Source organism: Bombus terrestris, chromosome 1, assembly GCF_910591885.1.
Source record: "Bombus terrestris chromosome 1, iyBomTerr1.2, whole genome shotgun sequence".
NCBI lineage: Eukaryota > Metazoa > Arthropoda > Insecta > Hymenoptera > Apidae > Bombus > Bombus terrestris.
The window spans coordinates 9,035,452-9,053,575 of NC_063269.1; the positions used below are offsets into that span (position 1 = coordinate 9,035,452).

The 18,124-nt window shown below is 33.8% G+C and overlaps 1 long non-coding RNA gene across 2 annotated transcripts in view; it reads right to left on the reverse strand.

The window, feature by feature from the left end:
• Positions 1–15,371: 15,371 nt before the first annotated feature.
• Positions 15,372–18,124, reverse strand: part of LOC125385821 — an 84,303-nt gene continuing 81,550 nt past the window's right edge. For both annotated transcript variants that reach the window (XR_007225474.1, XR_007225498.1), the window contains exon 3: positions 15,372–16,431. This is a non-coding gene — a long non-coding RNA (uncharacterized LOC125385821). The remainder of the gene's footprint in view (positions 16,432–18,124) is intronic.

Consider the following 18,124-nt stretch of genomic DNA (forward strand, 5'->3'; position numbering starts at 1 on the left):
TTCATCCGAATAGCAACGTTTATTAATTCTACGATCTACCTATATCTATCTATTTATTTTTCGAAAACTTTATCTTATTTAAGATTATTAAATTGCAAGTGCAACACCGAAGCTTGACCTTTATTGAATCTTTCTGATCATTGGTATCTCTGTACATACTTTGCCGTTATTGAATCTTTCCGATCACTTCTATCTCCGTACATACTTTGCCATTATTGAATCTTTCCGATCACTTGTATCACTGTACATACTTTGCGTGTAGGTGTTTAGAGTAAGCCGGCGAGCAAAAGCAGCAGTAACATCGTAAAGTATATTTCAATATCCGTTTAGCCGAGACGATATCTTTGTACTCTATTATATGCTTGATAATTGACCCGCTATCAGCTTTGCTATTGTCCATATTCAATTTTATATAGTGGTTTCTAACTTGTAAACTTCAATAAGCAATATTATCTCTTTATTTATAATAGTTTCATAGAAGTAAATTCAACTATCGTATCGAAATACTATTTAGTATATTATGTTACTATGTTATACTGAATATATAATATTAATGTAATTTACTGACTAGAAGGGAATTTTATTTATATGACATAGTTGACAAATATGTTAAGTTCTCTAAAGCACCAAAAACATAACCAATATTGTAGTAATTAATATTTTTGAAACCTTTAAGAACATGGCAACACCACATGTTTAATTACAAAATTCAATAGAATTTTAAAATTACTTCCTTACAGAATAGCAACTTGCCCTACCTTAGTTTTGTGGTTTTCATATGAATGATATTCATCAACACAAATTTCAAGAATAAAATTATATAATCTTTTATTATAAGATTTTCCAGTGAACTTTAAACTTAAGAGAAATATTACAAAATTATTTTATGTAATACACACCTAATGGAAAATATAAAATATCTGTTTTATACGCATTTTTTACAAAAACTATGACTTTTTGCTCCGGCGCACAGTAACATTGTAGTTTTGTTATTATCTCTGCTCGAGTATAATCTATAAATATATTAATTACATTACACCTACATCCCGTTAATTGTTAAAAACAAAAGAGTGTAAAAATTATAAATATGATAATAACTAATTTATTAAGGGTACTAACATTTTATTTATATTGATATAAAATATCAAACATTTTAAAAGTAGAATATTTCTGTCGCCAGAAATTGCACAGCTAAGATGGTAACTGAGTTTTTTAAAAGAAACAAGCTCTTATAAAATCTTTCGGTACTTACGTTATATAGCGGGACAATAAATTACAACTATCCGTATGTGGAGCACATTATACGGTTAATGCACTTGGTTAACAAATGTGTTGACATCGATAATCTGACAAACGAGGATCGTGGGAAGATAGACTATAAACATGTAGAAACTAAGAATTATTAGTCAAAGAACGATGTATAAAACTGTATCGTAAATGGCAACTACTTATCATTGCAAAAATTATAGGATCGCTGAAACAGCTCCAATTTTTGTCTAAGTTATTTAATATTTAATCCTAAAATATAGATATTTACATAAATGTATATATTTTTTAAATAGATCTACAATATCTAATATTTAATTCAATAACTACTCTTTTTTATAATACAGCTGTTTTCTTTTACTTTTTATTTGAATAAATGACTTTTTTGGAATATGGATAATCACAAAATAATAACTTTTTAGAATAATCAATAATCATAAGATGTCGCACGTTGGAATAAACGTAAAGTACGCCCACAAAATGTTCGTATTCGCAAAAAATTAGTCCCACGTGTATGAAACGACAAATTATGAATTCAATGGCTTTTCCTTGCAGCTTTCACCACTCATGCTTTGCACTTCCGGTATTTTAATGGAATCTCTTGTTGCACTAGGATCGAAGTTCAAGAGAAATCGTACCTGATTTATCAAATGTTGCCCAATTCACCTGCGATCTAATCTTATATGGATCGATATATTTTATATTGATATATCTATATTAGTTACGGAATATTAAGTGACCTTAACGTACAGTTGAATTATACTGGAGTCAGTGGATTCAATTAATCGACTGTCATCAATAAAGTATTTTATGGCGAGGTTGTTTCTGCCATTTGCACGTGTGCTACCCACTTTCTCACGAGTTACCTACTCATAGGATGCTTATTTCCTCTGTAGTTCTTATAAATGATGACTGATTGCTTTTTTCAATTCTCTACATGTATATTTCGCCTCTAATGGTTTCAAATCAGACGCAAATAAGAAAATCAGATTTGCACGAAATATTTGGAATAAACGTACTTCAAACTTCAAACAATGTCAAAGGAACGAGATTATGGCAGCTGCTAAATAATTTTTTAACTTTAACGCGAGTTGAAATGTCAAAATAATGAAGTAGTCATCTTTTCCCAAAGTGCCGTTGGGAATATGAAAATAAAAAGTCTCTGCTTTAAGAAAATAATATTGATGAAACTAAAATACAAATTCTAATTCGTCAATTGTTACGTCTCTATAATTTAACATTTTTCCGCAGTTATCATCGTAAAAATAAACGAAGAATTGATGAAATTCTTAATATTTTTTATAATTTCACGAGACATATAAAATCTTCAAGTTTGTAACATGAAATTCTCGCTTCTGGTATAGATACTAACACTATATAAATAGGTAGAATAAAGTATACATAATTGCATGATAATGCGTTTAAAAAATGGAAATTCCATTCATGGAATACCCTTAATTCATCTTCTTCATTATCTTAATTTCAATGTTAACAGATGCATATATCTCGGGGAAATACATTGATAAAATCTAACAATTATTGCATTATAATTGCTTCTTTCCTATTGTCTTCGTTTCTTGAAATGTTTTAACGATATAGTTCCACTTAAGAATGATCAATCGATTTAAAATAAATTGTAGGAAAATTTACGGTAACAAAATAACACGAATGAACATCTGTTAAATACAGTATGTATATGCCTATCGTTAACGGCGTAAGACAATGTCAGAAAATTGCGTTAATTAACTAACGCAACAAGTGTGGATATTTTGTTAATTAGCACATCGATATTAACCTCTTGCTTTGTTTCGGAATAGCTGAAGGCAACGAAATTATCGAAGTACAGCCTTTGTTCCACTGAAGGTTTATTTAAATATACATTAATATTTAGCATTCGGTATGTTTAAGTGGGTGTTGATTTTCGTCGTCCAGCGACCAGCTCTATGTAATTACCAAGCATCCACACCTACGAAAGAGCAAAGCAATACGAAAATCATAATCTCAACACTGTTCGTACAGGATCATTTTAACAGTAATAGTCCTTATAATACCAGATTTGAATATACGCGTTTATATTTACTATACAAATGTTTTACACGTTTAACAAAATACATTCTTTTGTTTCCGAGTGAAAGGCATGTCATTTCTAAGTGGCAGCGATATTTCACATAAATAAAATTTTAAAGCTACTAAATTTACCGATTTGCTATTTACTACAAAGATAATAGATAATTATAATTGATAATCATAATTTAAATGCTGCGATAACAGTAGATTACTAAATATCATGACGCTCTTATCTTAATAAAAATGAACATTAATCTTTGCAAAAACTATATATTTAATAATTGCAAAGATACAAAATCTGAAATTGGCCATTTCGACAGCTCAAGTAGTTTTGGTTATGAAAGCTAGAAAACAGAGCTTATCTCATGTATGATTACGAACTAATACAAACGATAGAGGAACGACGTGAAAGCGAGGTAATCGCTGAAAGCGAGGTAAAAAGATAGATGGGTGCCCGTTTCCATTAATTCAAATCCTTCGTACCCAGAGAACGCGATGAAGCGACTATTACTGATGCAATTCTAGTTCCTTTCTACGATAGTTATCGACGTGTACATTGAATAAACAATCGTGCATTTATTAAAACACATCAGTAGACGTAACAGCAAGAAGTCACGACTAAAGTTAATCGTTTCACGGGTAAGTCACGATCATGCAATTAAGAGGAACAAGAAAAAGTGGTGATTTTAAAGATAATGCGGAGGAGCGGCTCGGATCAGTCGACGGAATCCTTATCTTCGTATCATCAACATTCTTGGCCGAAGTCATTACGGTGACTTTTATATCCGGTGCCCGTAATATTTGTACCAATAAACGATGAGTAACAGGACGAGCAGAAATCCCCGCGAAATGACGTATCATTACGCGCGTATTTGCGTTCGCACGGAGGCTTCGGGAACCGGGAGGATAAAAAGAAAAGGGAGCGGAGAGGCAGAAAGAAGTCCGGACGAATGGAAGAAGGGCAAATATCGCGTTTTTCGCGATTTTCTCACGCAGATAATTTCGACGATTAGCGCAAAAAACGGGGTCCACCGCGGGGAGCGTGAGCACGAGAAAACGAGAGACAGAAATTGTTTTGCCGTGCCATATAATTTGCAGGGCCGCAGCCATCATGTATCATTTGCGGGAATTATAAATTCATTATTTCACAATTATCATAATGTATTTACGAAAACGTCGATGATTTCGCCGGTTTGATGCCAAAACAAAATATAATGCCGAAGGTTTTAGGAACGTACGTTACTTCTGCAACCTCATTCACGATTGTATTAATATCGGGTTCTTTCGATTTATAGTATTTCTGATGGTTGATATATTTCGTTGCGTGTTTTGGTGAAATTGAAGAGAATTGCTTATTACGAAATTCTGCTAAATAAATGCTAACAAACAAAATGCTTACAATGTATTATAACACAATATCGTATGCAGTGATATCATTAAACATCTATTTTCAAATATTGTATCGTAGATGGATTTATTAAATTCTTAGCTGGTATATTTTGCATACTCCTGGTTCATAATTTTCCATAAGAAATAAGTATCGTAAATAACCGTCATATGTTTATTGCGTATTTAACCCTCCAGCATCGAGTGACACCGAAATTATATCTGCTTATTCTATTAATTTTAATTGTCCGCGTTATGAGCATGTCGCGTCTTTTGTATTGTACTAAGATATTTTCTTTTTCCTTATTCTTTAAATTTATGCGCGATACAAATTTCGCGATTTTTTTCAAAAGATATGAAAATCGCCCACGGCTGAAAGATTAATGAGTAAATATTACGTAAATGATTATTAACAATAATATAGTAAATAGTTAGACGAGTAGATATTCGCAGTTTAAATTACCAATCGGCGTATTACCATGTGGTATCAAAGCATAGTACTGAAGGGAAGATCTCGCGGAAAGGTCGATCAATGGAAAAGATCGTGAAGGATCGCAGGCAGCGTGCACGCGCGACGAGAGCGAGCACTACGCGTCCTAACCAGTTTGCCGTCGCGACGGGAATTAATTCGTTTCGCGGCGTGAATACGCGCACGCGTTCGCTGACGCATTATTAGACTCGTAAAAGCTGTTAAGCGTGCGTTTTACGAATACGTCGCGGTGGGACGCGTTACGTGGTCGGTTTTACGAGTGAGGCCAGCGCGTCGAAACGCGGCCGTTAACAGCTTTTCATCGAAAAAGTTTTCGTTCCGAGCCGCGCATTCGTGTGTACGCCACTGAACATAATGCGCTCCTTCGCGTCTATCTTATCGCCGCGAAATCCGGTCGGGTGAAAATAACGCTCTTTGTGTAGCCACGTTTTATTGATCTCGCTTTTCGTCAGTCGTGTGTGAATTTTGTCCGCGATTCACACAGTAAATGTACTTGCCCATGGACATGGAATCGTACGGAATACACTTGGTCACTAGCTGCCACGAAATCGTACGGAATTTCTGCCCCGATCGATAACGGTTACCGATGACACGCTTTTGAAGAATAATTCTACCTGTACGCTGAGGGTTGATAAAATTTTGCATACATTTTGTTACGATCTTCTTGGGACGTACTTTGATTTCTAAAGTGAAGTTTAGATATTGGTAAGGAATTTTAGATAGTTTCCGATTAAATAAGTTCTGTATATGAACGTATTGTGTAGAACGATCTTGATGTTGTTACAGAACCGATATTTTATTGCTAACGACGACTATTGATTATTTTTATCTGTTTGTGTCAAATATTTTTGAATCACATATTGTTATTATGGTTTGTTATTATATAGTAAAAAGTTCTTATTATGTTAAATAATTAATTTTAAAAATGTTTTTAAATTATATATATTTCTAACTCGTTTAACTCTTACAAATTTCGCAGTTGTTGATTGATCATAGTTAGAATTATCAATAGTACCACTTAAAAGATTTCAAAGACAAAATTATAACATTGTGTCTTCTTGTTAATCCTAAGTAATTGTTCTTAGATGATAAATAGAGAATGCGAGATATCTCATCAACCAGCTCAACTACAAAGACGAGATATCCAATCTCGATATTTATTCGCAATGTGCTACCATGTATCCGAATATGAACTCCTATTATTTGAATGAGAAATTATGAGCAAAATAGGAAAAATCGCTGAATTCCTCTACATGGATTGTTTATCCTCAAGCTGGTTTAAATAAATGCAGTTCAATTGTACATAGGAAATACAAACATTTTCCCTCTATAATAATCAAATAAAACTGTTCTCGATGCGAGAAATCCCAAGATCCTAAATAAGATCCTAAGATTCCTCTGCTTATTTAATCTACCCGACTCCATCCGTGCTCGTGTCACTGCTATAATTCACAGAAGACAGGTTGACGCGGGCCAAACCTTACAAATTTGAATATGAAACTTACGACTGTCTACGAATGGAATCTGCATTCATATTGCCTGCAGCAAAGTCGCATCCTTTCTTCGTGAGAGCGAAAGTATCATTGTGACGATAAAATTGTCGTTTGAAGAATTATACGATGGTACCTATTATTCCTTAAATTATAAGCAACGTAGGGGACGTATATTTAAAACGTATTGTGCGACCGTGAAAATAGATTGACTAAGTCATAAAAGGTGCGATTCCACGCGACAAATCTGCGCTGATTTTGGAAGATAAATATGTGTGGGAATGAAAAGATTAACCTTTACAACGTGTGAGATTTCTCCAACATTGGTATAGTTTTAGTCATTGGAAAATTCGAATTACGTGTGTTTAACGGTAATAGGTCGGATACGAACTATCTTAGCTGGGTTAAAAAATGTCGAAAGAAAAAGCGTGCCATCATGTTTCCGGTTGATATACTTCCAATTACGACAGCGCACACTGTACGGGCATTGAATCATTTCCTGGAAGATTCACTTCAGTGAAAAAAAACAAATATTTAGAGACGGTATTGCAAAGTCGCGTCGCTACGACGTCACCGTAACGTTGTGGCGTCGTGTCAATCGTCGATGACGCAGGTTCCGTCGATCGAGACCATTCAATCATACAGACGATAGATGCCATGCTTATCTGCAAAATAAGTTCATGCGCTATTACATTAATTTTCTCGTAATCCTTGTTTTTTCTTTTATTTCTATCTTTCTTTTGTTTTCAATAATTTGTTGCTTGTATTGCAATTAGTAAGCGAAAGATAATAATAACAGAAGTTCTGGATATTGAAGAGCAAAGGATATAGATGGAATCTTTAGTTGGAAAGGCAGTCGATGATATTGATCTGTCATTATTACACTTTTCTTTAGGTACGTAAGTGTAAATGTGCACGTACAATCTTATCGATCAATCCACAAGCGATAAATTAGAAATTTAAAATTGAGAGAACAGATAAAATGACATTAAGTTAAGTCGTTAGAATACCTTTATAATATAAAAGTGTTGAAGTTTGTAACATTTCCTCTCAGATTATATATCTCAGATATAATCGTTCAAAATGAAATATCGAAGAACGAAATTTAGAAATAATAGTATGAAGCAATGGTTTGAAAATAAATTATACATATGTATAAGTTATGAATCATGTGTCAAGTTATGTAGGACATATTTTTATTGAGAAACTAGGAAGAAAGAAATTGTCATTATAATAGAAGGTTATTTTTTGCTCGCAAAAGTACAGTCAATGTATGTTTCACAGCTACATTTCATAAACCAAAATGTTTTGAATTTTCTTCACTACTGATAAGAAATTTAAATAAAAAAGATATGAATATTAAACGTAAAGTTTGCATGACATAAAATGAATTTTTCTTTTAAACATTCACACTTGTGATACAATACATTATACAAAACTGTAGAAATATACCAATAGAAAAACATAGAATTTATTTGGATTACTTCTCAATTCTATTTTTACGATTCTCTTAGTTATATTCATAAGTAACATGATTATTGGTGTGTAATGGAAACACATATTTTCGAATGGTTTTGTAAAAATAATATAATGTAATTTAAGTGTAATTTTACCAAAGGCAAATACATTTGTCGTTTAGTTAGTTATTCATAAAAATACGCAAGTTTGAGCGCAAAACTAATTAATTCAGTTCGTAATAATACAAAGCAGAATATTCTCAGTTTCAGTTTCTGATAATATTTTTAACATGCTATAAAAAGGAAACAATAAAGTGGAAAATTTATTATCAATTAGATATTCTTTTATAATATTGAAAATTAAATTACGATATTAATGCTTTAGTAACAAATATCAGTATTACTGTATGTTATACACCAAGTGCGTATGACACGAAAAAATATATTTACATATATACGTATATAGAAAATTCCTTATGTCATTATCGTAATTTGTAATAAAGACATATTACCATTTTGACGTAAATATGACTTCACGTTTGATACATCATACTTAATAAAATGTTACCACTAGTAATCGCTTCTTACATATATAATGATTAACGTCATATCTATACATACATTTAGAGCAACAAAGAGCACAAGATAATCGTGTTGTGCAAGTATTGTAGAACGCGCGATAAACACTCGCCTTGATCATGTTCGCGAAGTGTTCAATCTGTGTGTATAATCTTCAGTTATTATCCTTCATTGTATCATCAAGATTAGAGTTGAATTATGGAACCTATCAATTTGAGGAGACATTTTGTTGGTCGAGCGTATTTTTTACAGGCGATCTTCATCGTTAGACGAATCAATATTCAAAGATGTTATCGGGATACACGTACTACGCCAGAAGATCGATGCCGAAGGAGAGGCCAAGAAACCATACGAGGAGGACTCGTGCGGTTGCTGGCTAATGGATGTGTCGCCTCGTTATTAATTGCACCCGTTGCCGACCTAATTCAGCCACGTAATCGGTGTCCCGGTCAAGTTTTGACTGGTGACGTAGATAATTGCGGTGCAGCCCGCTTAATATGGACCATTAGGCATCGTGAACGTTGAATAACGTACGATACCAGTGGCATCCGATGTAATCGGAAAGAACGAAACTCCACTCGAGTCATTTAAAGAGACCACCGAGGTTATCCCGATAGCGGAACTTTTTACAATAAGAATCTAACTGATCGTTCTTCTCAATGAGTCGTACAATAGGAATTTATTTAACGGATTAATCTAGCTTCCGAAAAAGCTAATTCTCTCTATGATTCATCAAGAACACTCGGTACTTATATGTACGTATAGTTACATATTTCGTGTTATGTGTTTCTATTATTTGTATTTTCTATTCCTTCAAGCCGCTTCGATGTACACGCATACGTCAGCCTAACCAGATTGGTTACGGCGGTTTGACAGATATGCGAACGTTAGCGTAACCGTATTGGTTGCGGCGGTCCAACATACAGGTGTACGTTTCTTAAATTACACTACCGCTCTTTTGTTTGCTTTTGTAGTATATTACATGAGTAGTATATGTTAATCTAGTAAGCGCAGTAAGTCGTATTTATCAAAGAAAGCAAACGTTACTCATAATTACGTTATAGAAAATCGTAGATAAATGATAATTTATTATTTTTATCGAAATGTTACAAAAACCATCAATATCTTTATCATGCATCGAATTCCTCCTCGATTGAGAAGATAATGATAACGATGTGTTATTTCAAACTTATATGGAGGAAAATGAAGGAGATATTAGTTACTCACGGAACGAAATTTCCGCATTTGTAGTAGATGAATTTGATCGTTTTCTCATAATCCAGGTGTAAAAAAGAATTTTGTACGATTACAAATACATTTTTATTCTTCTTTGATTTTAAAGTAATAACATATATAGTTGGGCAGACTAACAGATACGCACAACAGTATATAAAAAGTCATATATTGCAATCACGATTTCGTATTCGAAATATGGGGTCAGTAATCGTTGGGGAAATGTATTTATATCTGACATTATTTATGCTTATGGGAATCGTACAGCAATCTATGATAAAGAATTATTTTAGTAAAGATTTAGTAAAAAACACTTATATTTTTCAAAACCATGTCGCAGGATCGATTCCAACTGATTTCATGTTTGTTTCATTTAGCCGACGATGGTGGCCTTCAAATTTATAGTAGCTCTCGTAAACTACTTAAAATAAACAATTTTTGGAAAGAAATGAACAAGAGATTTCAGGTCGCATATATGCCAGATCGAAATATAGACATTAACGAGTCTTTGACACTGTGCAAAGGGCAGTTAGGATTTTTGTACTTATATTACACCTACAACAAACCTACCTTCAAATATCTAACAACCAAAACTGCAAATTTGGGGATAAAAACATATGAACATTGTGGATCCTCAACTGGTTATCTACGGAAATTTATTATTTATCGCGGGTCTGTGACCGATGGTCATTGGAATGTCGATTGTCTCGATAATCTCAAAAATTGAAAAATTGTTATCTAAACTATTGAACCGTTGTTTGGACGAAGTTACACTTTTTGGATGGGTAACTGTCACAATCCTCCTGCTCTAGAACGATATCTTGTAGAAGAACAAATAAATATTGTTGGGCTCTAAGGAAGGGGAGCAAAAATAATCCAATAAATTCAGTAAATAAAAAATTGGAAAAGGGGAAAATACTCATCAAAAAAGAGGTAACTTCCACAATTCAATTCAATATTTCCACATTTCATGATCATCGTATGGTAGAAAAAATGCTAGCTAGAAAGAGTATACAGAAACCAATATATTTAGAATGACATATATATATATAGGAGTAGAATTAAAATATCAAAAAGTTCAAACATTTTTTATTGAAAAAGAAACAGGTTGTAAATGTCACATAAAACATTTTAACAGCACAGTGAATACGCTATTACATAATGCATATATTATAAATAAAATAGAAGTCCCACTACATATCATTTAAAATTTCGTTTAGATTTACTCAAAGTTTCACACGCTGTCCACAAATTCAAAGTCCAACAGTAGGCTGTCAATAAATTTCTCTTCAAAACGATTATTAGAACGGTGTCTCATAGAAAGAATCCTACCAACAGGTAACAAATCAAAACCTCAAGGTAGATGCGTCGTACGCGCTAGAAATACTAAGAGAAAAGAACCAGCATATTGGTATGCAGGCTGCACAGTGGAACTCTGTTTTTAATAAAAATTGTTTTAAACATTTCCATAATGTTGCAAGCTTCTGACGCCTATATCTTATCTTAAACAAATATATTATTGTTAAATTTATATATATATCACGTGTTTCATTAGTATACCTTCACAATCTGAAAATTACCGAAGATGTTTCGTTTTATATTATTTTAAACAATTCAAATCCAAAACAAAAGTAACTAAATTCGCGCAAATTAATTAGCACCTGAGCGATATGGCCAGCAATTTATCCGGATATATGGTTAGAAATTACACTCACTAATTTCTAGAACTGTTCACTCGAGACAGACCTACCTATGAACCGCGCCGATGTAATTCAACTCGGTATCGAATTACCGGAATAAGAAAAATATAATTTTTTAATTTTTTATTATATCGTTACGACCTGGCCTGAATCGAATTCTTTAGATTCGTACGATCAAAATGATACCAAACATGACTATATTTAACCAAAAATTTTTAATTGAACTAAAGAAATACATATGTAATATACGCAGTAAGAAATGACCTAACTCTACAGTATCTCACTACACTTTACCTATTCTGACTCACTCGTACTGCCTACTTCTCCCTCTTACCTTCCATGCATGCACGGTAGATTCAGTACGAACACTACTATGCATACGAAATTACCAACTTGGGGGGGTTGAGACATTTGCAAGCAAAAGTATTTATACATCATTTATTATATAACATTTAGGAATAGATCAAGCAGAATTCTTTTATAGTGGAAGCATGAACGTGGTTCTATGTCAAACTAAACTGTCAAACTAGAATGTATCTTATTCGACTTTTTTTCGAAAAGAGCTGACAAAGTGGATAAAACTACATCGTTATGCAGTCGATAACAAGAAATCACTTTGATTCAATCTTGAAAATAATGAAAACGCAATCCACGAAATGCTTAAACCGCAATGCATAAGCATTTAATAAAAACATTTAACAAACTACCTCACAAGCCATGTATTTACGTTTACGTAGTAGCCACCGTTTACGTAGAATGACGACATAATCGAATATGCATAGAAAGAAACTAAAAGTAAAGCTGTTATAGAAATAGATTGTGCATGTACGCGATGCATATGTCGTATACTCTGAGAATTATTCATGTTGTTCTTGTAATATTCTTTCTAATTGGATTCAGGAAAAATTTATGACTTACACAGTCCCCTTTGTACACAATGGATTAGATCTAGTGAGAAACCTTTTATGTGAAACTATTTCAACTTCCAGTGACTTATTATTCGCGAACATAAGCTATTTATGAGCTGAGAGCGTTATTACACAAATCAATTTAATCGTCTAAGTGGTTGGACTGGTTTGTAAATACATTGTAACCAAGTTTCTGACTCACTAGCGAAGCGTCGATACGTTGATACACTGTTTGTTTCTACATTCTATAGCATTGTTCGTTTCGTTTGATTCATTAACATGGAAGAACGTTATGTATAATGAAATAATTAGACTGCTTGTGATATGTAAATAAAATTCTCTTCGTGCAGTTTTAAACACAATATCGCACGCCATAAATTGGTTCTATCACTTGAGACAAACATGTAGAAGAATAGTATTACATTGACGTAACTATTATTATCATCGTGTAATACTTTGATCCTATTTTACAAAGGCAAAGGAGCATTAAGCGAGGTGTTTATTTTTCTTATTTTAGTCTTACGTAATTTAACTTATGAAATTGATTACAACTTAAGAAATGTTGCTCCAAATTCCTATTTGTAGTCCTATTTGAAGTCTAATGACATTGCTTCATATTCGTTGCAATTATTGTCAAACTCTAACAAATTTTAGCTTATTTAGTACTTTACATTATAAAATACATATGATGCGGATGAATTAACAGGTCTATAATAAAGCAATTGAGAAATAAAGGCAGTGTGGGAAACATTCGATTTAGCATTACAAAGTGTTCGACTACTTATGGCCAACGGTGTACATATAAATTAGTATTTTAAACCAGTGGCTCGAGCGAAAAATTGAAAGCAACCCTTCGTTTCTTTTGACACCCTATTAATAAATGCACGCTTTCACGATCATAATATTATTCGACGAAATGCAATTGGCCTGGTACGCAAGTATGGCACGCATACTTACTCGGAAAGCGGGTTTCCTTTATGCAGGCCGTACTGTACTCTCGCAATGCTTTTACCTCCCACTCAGGGCATCGAACAATTCCCACCTCAGAAGAAAGACTGAATTCATGAATGGAAACTCTGAGACCCGACGGTACACCTCCGTGTTTATGGTGCGAGACGCCGCCCGCGTACGAAAGTTCGCGGAAGAGAAAGTCTTCGATGACGATGACATCATCGCTACCATGGTCATGGTCTCTGCAATCTGGATCAGAAGTTCGTGGTAAAAATTGGATCGGAATTTTCCATGAATCAACTAACGATCTTGAAGATACGTAAGTACCGGACGAGTACGTACGTTGGAATACTAAGAACGCTTTTAAAAAACACTGACAGACATTTTTAACCAACGATTTTCAGGATTACTGCTAAATCGCGAACGAATGGCTGTCGTATTACGTCTTTGTGACGTTAGAGTATCGTCAGAGGTACGTGCATTTGGCGGCAACTGTTGATCTTACCGAGGAAAGAATTTAATAGAGCTCCAAATAACAAAACGAATACGTATGTTTGTATTATTGCAGCCAGCTATGATGATTGTAAGTACGAATGAAATGAAGATAAAAAATCTTTTATATTCAAAAATATCGACCTTTTAAAAAAAGCTAATGAGTTAACGAAATTTTATAGCGATCAGGTATATATTTAATCATCGAAATAAGAAACATTTTAATATTTAATGAGCGTTTGATGAATATATATTTAATAATATATTTCTAAAATTTTAAAAAGGCTGAAAAGACACGTATTTAGCACTAAACCCAAATAAAAATGCGATTTTATTAACATTAACAGTGGACTGGATTTTCTTTGCAAAAAGATAACCAAAATAACTTATTATATTCTTCCCTTCCAGTCTTTCTGTGTAATTCTGACATACACGTACTGTATAGAATAAATGAATGAGTTATAGCACCGATTTGCCTACATCATCTGAAGCCCATTCGCCTGAAGCTTTAGTCACGTTTGTTCAATCCGTACTTCCTCTCATCGATTTTGTAAGTGGAACTATTGACTAAGCGCTTCCTAATTGTGGCTAATATCGCAATGAATGATCACCACAGCAATATACGTATGTAAGTAACATATGTTACACGTATGCGCTTCAACCTACCCTACTCCTCCGCATGAATCTACCGGTCTGCCATTCGAACTTCAATGATTACTTCTTGCTTCCCTTTTCGTCTAGCGATGCATGTCTGTCTCTTTGAACAATGAAACGCCAGAAAAGTGACTGACGTCACTGAATACGGAATCGTACCTTCTATGGATCTCAAGTTGGGAGTACGAATCTTACCCACGTCCACTGTATTGGTGGCAGTCACAAATCAGAAACTATGCGCAAAGAAAGCGGCGTATCGCGATCTAAATAGATTTACGAGATCGTAAATGTAACCGTTTCAATCGTTACATTTGATGTTTATGTAATAGTGGTACTTAGACTCGTCATGAAACATATGATCCGTAAAATTACTAGATCTTTCTTCGTAAAGTTCAACAGCTTCAACCACAAATCCTTGTTATGTGAAAGTCGATAACTTTGAATAATGGTATTAACGAATTGTAACGCGCGTTGATCGGATAAGATGCAGTTTCAATACAGGGAATACGTTCTCGCAATAGGCGAGGTTATAATGGAGATTATTCAAGAATTAAATTACTTATAAGTGTTACATGACAAATTTACATTTTGTATGTGGATATCCATAAATAATCTCAATTTTGAAAATCTCTTTCCGGACATATCGCAGTAATAGACATGCATTTATGATTTAATATGAAATATTCATTTATGACGATGCTACATACGTTACTATTAATAGATAGTAAATGTTAGTTTAAAACATTCTATACTTTTAGTTTTAATATTTATTAAAAGTTGAAATATTTTTTCTCCATTGAACGCGTCTATAGTGTCGAAATCTAATTTTTAAAATGTTGTATTGTTTAATAGTATATTTTATTTAATGACAATAATTAGAAAATAAAGTCGTAAATACGATAAAGTGCAGATTTAATTCCATATTTTATTTGTTCAGTAAAAACGCTATTTATGTTATTGAATTGATTTGTCCTATTCTTCCTGGCAATGCCATGACATACGATATAATATTAGACCTACAGGATGTACTGGGTTTCTTCCGTAAAGTAGTATCAGCACGCTCTTTGAATAAAAATAACAAAAAATGTCATATGAACATAAACTTATGCGCTTTGTTAAAAGGTTATAACAAAAATACGAAGTAACAGCAGACACTAACAATAGACGAATCGTTTAAACGATAGACTTTCAAGTATAAGACTTTCAGAAATTATATGACTTTTTATAATCGAAAATACACGAAACGAAAACCACGCCTTTTTGTCTACGTATAAATCTCATGCATAACTATAATTCTGAAATGTCTACTTATTTTATTACGTACACATGTTGCCGACATATATAACATGAAAGTACATACAGTTCGATTTCATTTAAAGGCGAATATAATACGTAATAACAATCTTGTGTAACAGGCTCGCCACGATTGGTTGAGAAGAAATATAGACTCTGTGAATGTAAACAGCTGATTGGCGAACGCTGTCCATGTTGATCTATGAAAAAATCGCAACGGATCTAGGAGTCACAGTTATGGCGACTCGGTAATCCATGGCTCTGTTCCCCTCATTAGGAAACTGGACGTAGAAGGTAATTGATACTTTCATAAGCTGGCAGCATTCCCACCTGCGAATAGCTGAGTTTTTGTTGCGGCCTCGTTAGAGGTGACAATAAGTAGTTACTCGTTTCCAGGTAGGTACCTGTCTACCGGCCGGCTTGCCTGCTGCGAAACATCCAGACGCCAAAGAGCTAGCTTCCACCCTGAAATTATTACAAGTAACTCTCCCTCAGAAAGCTTTTTCTTCTTTTCCTTTATAAAAGAAGAACGAAGAACGTAAAAAATCATTCATCAAAATAAGAATAACTATTTTGTCAAATAAAATTATGGTTTCCTATATTTCTGCATCGTTCTTGTCTATCATAATGGAAACCACAGAAATTTCTTGGTTACCTATTGTAATGATAGTGTCTACATAGAATGAAATGTAATGATTAAATAAATTTTAAAAATTAAACAAAATGGTGCCGCCCGAGTTGTCAATCTACATTACTTGAATTCTATAGAAATTCACTTTGATAACATCAATAACCGCAAGATCGAGTGAATATTAATAACAGCTGTGTATATGAGCGGTGAAGTGTTGGCTCGTTTAAAGGTAGAAAATTCTCGTTGGCGAGCAGCCGATCGCAGACAATTAATAACAAGCAAAGACGCGACATTTCAATATGGGCATCAATAGCTGCAGTTAACATACAAGTGACTCGATGATTGAATCTTCTTATCCAAGGTTTAAATCTATGAGTAAGAACGACGACCGACGTGCATATCAGGGATACAGTTACGCTTCGTACTGACTGCGCTCGACAGTCAAAACAGCTCGATCCTATCTAATTATGTAAGTTACTAGCTCCTACATATACGTGTATACATGTATACATAAATATATATATATGTATATATTATATATTATACAATATGTATATGTATAGGTGCGTGCATGTATTGTATAATATATGGCCAGAGTTTACAAATTAGCTGTGGTTACGAGATGCCTGTACACGAGCGTCGGCGAAACACTAATCACGGTGATTGCAGGGGAGTGCAAATCGTCGGTGGGATAATATTCCGCGTAATTGGTTCAGCCCCTGTCAACCTGTCTAGCTACCGGACGATGTCTTAACCTGACAGTCTATACGGCACGTAAACGTGCGGGATGTACGCATTTTCGCAAGGTATCACCTAGCATGTCTGTTCGTGGAATCTATTACGTACTCCGATCCAGTCTTGTGCTGTAAAACATACGATTCTATAAGCGGATATATTTCTGGATTTCCTATCGTTTGACGTGAAGGGAAAAATGAAAGATTATAATTACAAGCGAACCGGTACTTCTCTCTCGTGCGGGCAAGTTTGTTTTAAATAGAATCGTGTTTGCCCTACGATTTTATCGGAATAATGATTCGAAGGATGAGAAAATGAAGTTGCTGCCTTATTTTCGTGGAACATCAAAGAGTAACGGTTAAAAATAGCTGAATGGGTAAACTAATAGGGAAAACCACTTACTCGACCACCGCTTGTTACTAATTGATTATTGCTTTAAGTAGATCCTACTAGTCATTGTTTAAATTAAAAAGAGGAACCCTTGATCTCCAAGTTATAAATTAATAGTTTGTTACTGTTTAACTCAAGCTTCTCGCGAATGTCTTTCATATGGTTTTACTATTGTTCATAATATCCTATGTATCATCTACTAAATTAGGCATTCCTAAGTTTAGGTGCAAAGAGAACATTTCATTGTATTATGTCCTGTACACTTTCACCAAGTATCTTGTAATTTCTACATATGTACTCTTTTTTTAATGTTAAATTACAACAATTTACGCGCTAGTTTTTATGCATGATCTGAATTTACGCGGCCAGTCAGATCAGTGCTGTACGAGATAAAAATAAAAG